The sequence below is a fragment of the Malus domestica genome, chromosome 17, assembly GCF_042453785.1.
Source record: "Malus domestica chromosome 17, GDT2T_hap1".
Taxonomy (NCBI): Eukaryota; Viridiplantae; Streptophyta; class Magnoliopsida; order Rosales; family Rosaceae; genus Malus; species Malus domestica.
In genome coordinates, this window is record NC_091677.1 from 17,425,158 (window position 1) to 17,431,492 (window position 6,335).

A 6,335-nucleotide genomic window follows, 5' to 3' on the forward strand; every position below is an offset into this window, starting at 1 on the left:
GGAAATCGTTTTGAATGCAAGTATAACATGTGTGGAGATGAACCCCTTAGCTAGCTTTCTATCCATTCAATTCAATCAAATTCGTTTTAAAATCTGTTTTGATTTACAAGTTTATGTTTTGTCTTCAATTTCGTAAAAACCAAATCCCCCTTTGTTTTCAAGTGTCAAATTAGTTAGAGAGTGTGTTAGTTTGTGTTTTTAAGTGTTTTGAGTCAAGTTAAAACCTATTTTCGTCAAAATCTTGTTTAGAGTTCAAAACTGCCCAGAAAGTGGTTTTAAGGCAGTTTTGAGTGTTTTTGTGTTATTTTGAGCCTTTTGGTTTGTTTTGGTGTTTTAAGTTATAGTTTTACATTATTTGAGTCTAGTTTAGTGTTTTAAACTTTGTTTTTACATTTTTGAGTCAGTTTTCAAGTGATTTAGCAATCCCTCTTAATCCCCGGCCTAGAACGATCCCTACTTACATACTTACTACAATTGATAAAAAGAGGGTTAATTTGAGTGCTAGTTAATATCATATCAACGACTTGATATTGCATTTTCCGTGCATCAGGTGTGTCAATTCATGCAAACACCTATGGTTTCTCATTTTACTGCAGTTAAGCGTATCTTACGTTACTTAAAAGGGACAATGAAGGTTGGAATATCTTACTCTAAGGGTGATTTGAGCCTTACTGCATACAGTGATGCCGATTGGGCTGGGGTCAAATCCAATCTCCTGGAGTTCAAAGAAACAACAAACTGTCTCCAAATCATCTACAGAGGTTGAGTACAGGGCACTGTCCACAACTGCTGCAGAATTGGATTGGATTCAACAACTACTCGCATTTCTGCAGGTTCCCATATCTGTTCCTCCCAGATTGTTTTGTGACAATCTTTCAGCCATTGCCTTATCTCTCAATCCAGTGCAACATCAGCGAACAAAGCACATATAAGTGGATGTTCACTTTGTTCGAGAGAGAATTGCTAAGAAGCAGCTCCTGGTGCAGTTTGTGAATTCAAGGGAACAATATGCTGATATACTAACAAAGGGCTTAAGTGCTCCTTTGTTTCTTACACATTGTTTCAATCTCATGTTAGGTTTATCCAAACATGACATTGCGGGGGGATGTTAGAATATATAGAATGAATGGTTGAGATGTCGACAAGTGTAATAAGATTACATTTTCTGTTGTATAGTTTGTTAAGATTGTGAAAGGGACTATAAATACTCCTACATGTAATATCTTTCTCATTAAGTAATATACAAAGATTCAATACAATTCTTCCCTCTCTTTTCTGTATCTTCTTCTACAAGATATAATCTTAGTAAGAACTTCTCAGTTTATCATGATTAACAGTTTTCTCCTCCTTTATTATATAGTTTCAAAAATAAAATCGCAAACATAATAAAACATCAAATTTACCTCTTATTGTCAATGAGACTAGTGCCCCATCATTCTTTGTCGTCTTCATCGGCTTCATTGTCCTCATCGTCCTCGTCGTCCTCATCGTCTTCATCGCCTTCTCGCTAGATACTATAGACTGACAAATGAAATGCACGATAGTTAAGAACCCCAAACATCACTAATTTGAAAGTTCTCTGAATTTTAAGTGCTTCAGACAGCTAATACTTACTTGGATATTCGAATCCCTCTCTAGTGTCATGCATTTTTGACAAATGGCCATTAGAATTGACCAGACCAAACAACATCGTTTCCTTTTTGTCACTCGCCTCAACAACTATTGCTTGGTAAAGCTTCTTTTCATAAGTCGTGGGGTCAGCTGCCTCAAAAGTTAGATAAGCCATTCTAGCAAAAAAACACAAGGTAGTGAATTGGTATGCCTCCACCACTCTCACAAAATGCGCTTGGAGCACCTAAAAAAGAAAGCCATGCAGAGTATTATATTAAAACAAGTGCGCTATTAAAGATTACTCCTAAAACAGAACATGCTAACGTAAGAAATAGTGCAGCAGCCATTACAAATTCAGATCCGAACCTTTACTTTTCTGATTTCCTCCAGGGCGTAACGGGCATGTATTTCAGGCCTGGGAGAAGGCAGATACATTGGAGAGAAATGACCAGGTCCAGTCTGTTTAAATAAAGGCAAGCGGAACAAAGTTAGCAACATATAGACCTTGTTTTATGGTCTTGTATGCAAATGCACAGTTAAGTAATAAGCTGCAGCCAAGTAGCGCGCGCACACATATTCACATATACCTTTTTGTTGTTAGGCACCCAGCGCCGCAATGGAGGTATGTAGGTTCCTGGAAGACATCAGTTCATGCCATATCATAAATCCAAAAAAGAATTGAATTCCAAAAGTACTATATCTTGATAATATGTTTCGCCGTCAATCATACCCAAATAAATAAATAGTCGGAAGTCAAAGATTAACCATATGTTTGCATCACACCCGAACCATAAACCACCGAAAAAAAAAACAGTACCAACGTCAATATTTGGAGTAGAGCAGCTAAACAAGTTTTAGGCTTAAATGAAGAATGGCGGCAAGAGAAGTATAAGATCAAAGCTCCCAAAATTTATTTAGGGGTGTGCTATCCACACACCACTTTTTACTTCTCACACACCCCTTGTTAATTTCTACCCTTTGATCTTTTTCAATTCACCCGATCCAACGGCTGAAAGTAAAAAGGGGTGTGTGAGAAGTAAAAAGGGGTGTGTGGATATTACACTCCTTTATTTAATACCCCCAAGAAATCACACGAAAGCATCTAGTATACAGGGTGTCGGTAGGACAGGATGTCAATGGGGTGGATCGGGTTCTGACATGCCATCCCCATCCAAAACCGTAGAATCCCTAAACGGGTATTTGCGTAACCCAACCCATCAGAAAAAGGATTTTTCATTGGGTAACCGTTTTCCCCATTATGATATTTTTATATTTATTTATATACTAATTAGATAGTGGATTTTAAATAAAAATGAGATTAAGTAGACTCCTACTAATAATACAATTGATGTAATGCACATAACAAATATTATTTATATTACCAAGAAAATATGTATACTACTGATAATTGATAAGCTTATAATTTATACTATTAATGCATATAATTAAATTTAATAATGCATAATTATTGATAACAAGTTCTCCATATAATAAATATTTATATTCTTCTATTAAAAAATGAAAACGGTTTCATTTTGGTTGTGGGTTCTAGGCGGATACCACAGTAACCATAACTGAACCTAAAACCGAATAATTTACTCATCACGTGTGTATATGACAATGTGTGCACAACATCATTGACTCTAATTCAGAACTAACATTTTGGTTGTAGTTACTGACCTGGATATGTTACATCACGCCCCAGTTGTTCCAATTCAGAACTAACATTCTGTCCAGCTTTCTTGACTAAGATGGTAAGTTCCTTTGCGCATCCAGCATTAGCAGTTGTAAAGAATGTGTATGCTGTTCCTTCTGCTGCAGCACTTCCAAAACGGTCAATGCGGTAAACTTAATCATCAAGGGATCCTGGAAAGTCGTAATTGATAACATATTTCACATCCTTCAGATCTGCAAATTAAGCATAAAACAGATTATTAGAAACCCCCATTTCACAGGATAAATCCATTCAACAAAAATTTGCCAGGTTGACACACCTGCAACCCCCATAGTAAATAAACAAACCCTAGGTTACTAACAGGACATGATTTTGGAAAGGGGGATGTCGACTAGTAAATCAAACAAAGCCTTCAACTGTGACGAGATTGAAGAACGTAAATTTCTTTCTGGATAAAATTATAACAGTAATAATAGATGCAACTGTTGAGGAACAACAACAAAAAAAAAAAAAAAAGAGTTCCCTTCGAGTCTTTCACAAACTAAAAGAAATTCTATTGATACCTAGAACATGAGCGGCTACATCTGTTGCAATCATTATGGGGATCTTACCAGCTTGAAACTCAGAGGCAATACCGACCCTTTCCGCTTGACTTTTGTTTTCATGAAACGAGACTGCGTGCAGACCGTCCGTGCAAAGCTGCAGAGCGATCTGATCTTGTGATTCACATCCTTTCTTCGTATCCATGAATATCACTACTCTGCTGCCATCCAATATACCATCTAGTAGCGCAACCAACCTGAAAATTTGAAATAATCAGAGATATATATAACCTCAAACAAACTGCACGGGGTCAACCATTAGAATGTCCCCTACTTGTTATATTTCTGATCCTCAGTAAGGACGTAAACAATTTGGTCCACCGGAGGCGTCACTTTCAGATCTGGAGAAATTATTTGAACCTGTTGAACATCCAAAGGTTAATATCAAACACGTATTGGGTATTGCACATGAAAAAATACGCCAAAGAGTACTATTGTAATCACAAGATAGAATTAAAAGGACATTATGTGACCACCGATTTCATCCAGTAACAACAATTAAAAACGACTATGTGATGCAAAAAAAAAAAAAAAAAAAAAGAAAGAATAGTAAGATACATTACTTTGCATGGGTTGTGAAGGAATAGTTTTGCCCGTTTATCAACATCTTCTGGCCAGCTACTACCCCAGAATGATTTTTGACAGTCTAAGCGAATCTGTATTCAACAAACCCATAGACAACAATGAGAATTTCAACTGAACATAAACTTTGGTATATAAACACACATGCACACACGTATGTACACACAGTTACACGCGTGTATGTGTGTAAGGGAATTTAAAAATGCTAAACAGTTCATCTGACTCTTTAATGGAATCCAATAATCTTTTCCAGCTTTTCAAGAGATTGACGTTAAAAAAATAGCAATGCAGGTATGAAGAACCAAGTAATGGTAATATATCAAACCTGAGATAATAGATTTCTTATTTGAGGCTCATGCGTGTCTGATAGCATCCAATCAGCACCATCCAACACAAGGTATGTGACGCTTTTCAAGTTTGTACGTTTTCTCTTTAACGAAAGAAGCAAGCCACCAAGTGTGTAGATTAAAATCCCACCTCCTGGGCCAAAATATGAATTGCAATCAATAAGTAGAATAACTGTATACTCAAAGAAGAAATCCCCTTAAAATCCACACCTACACAAAATTGCATGTTACCATAAACAATGCCTATAACAGAAAAACAAGTAGTAAAGGTCCGACTCATGAAATTTCGTCACAGTAGCACAATAATAGCAATAGATGGTAAAATGTAGTTGACCACCACCACCACCTACCACAAGTCTGACCACAATTTTCGGGCTTAAGCAGGGACAAGCCGAATAAGACTTTAAAGTTGTAAGCAGCAGCAAATTTAGCACACTCTTGATGGATTTGTTCAGCGCGTTGAGTGTTTGGAGCTAAAATCAATACTATTGGGCCATCTCCACCACGAGCTGAAGAAAATTATAAAATGGATAACTTTATTCCCGATGCATATATAACCAAATATATGATTCAAAGAGCCAGGATTCGATTATCTCAAGAATAACTAACATATATAATACTCACATCGTTTTGGCTGGGAGTTTGCATGGAGAATTGCAGGGATCAGATACGCTAGCATCTTCCCGGATCCTGGTTGGGCAATACCAATGAGGTCACAGTCCTCCAAATCCATTGGCCATACTTGAGCTTGAATTGGTGTAGGTCCGACAAATCCAGCTTTTGAAAATTCTTGTATAACATTTTCTGTGATGGTCAAATCGAATAATTCAATACATATATGTATACATTCAAAATGGAAATGTAAGTTTGTTATATTGTATAACAAGTTAATTTGTTTAATACAAGAAAAAAATATATATAGGTACCCGGAAACTGAGTGTCATCGAAAGTCCTAATGGGGTGTGGAACATCATCCCAGCCTACAACTCGAATTCCCCTCTGTAGCCTATACTCCTCGACGTTGTCGGGCGTATAAGAGGTGCCATCAGTAGTAATTTCCCTCTTGTGGTGGTCCTGCGTTTCAGACGTGCCGCCTTGAGCAGTAATTTTCCTCCGCTTGCTCCTATACTCCTTGCCCTCACCGGCCGTATTTGAGGAGCCTTGAGCAGCATCAGCACCATAATGTTGTGCTAGGGTTACTGAATTGGGGTCAGTCGAGCGCTTCGCCATATTCGAGATAGTTAATCTAGGGTTACGGAATCTTGAATTTTGGTACCAATCACGATCATGGTCGAATTTTTAAGGAGCAGTTTGATACACGCAAGGCTTTTAGAGTTTTGATCAAACTGCTTTTCTACACTTTTAATTAATTTCAAGTTACACAAATTGTTATTCTAATTAATTTACTAATTAAATCCAATATATACCAAACTCCTAAAGTCTTGCAAAAGAAGATATAGTTAATTTATGTCTCATTAATTCAATATATTTAAAAAAAAACAATAAAATTTCTATAAT

At 36.8% G+C, this 6,335-nt stretch overlaps 1 pseudogene; it reads right to left on the reverse strand.

The window, feature by feature from the left end:
* Nucleotides 1–1,603: 1,603 nt before the first annotated feature.
* On the reverse strand, nucleotides 1,604–6,047 carry LOC103414377 (DEAD-box ATP-dependent RNA helicase 20-like; annotated as a pseudogene).
* Nucleotides 6,048–6,335: the final 288 nt, after the last annotated feature.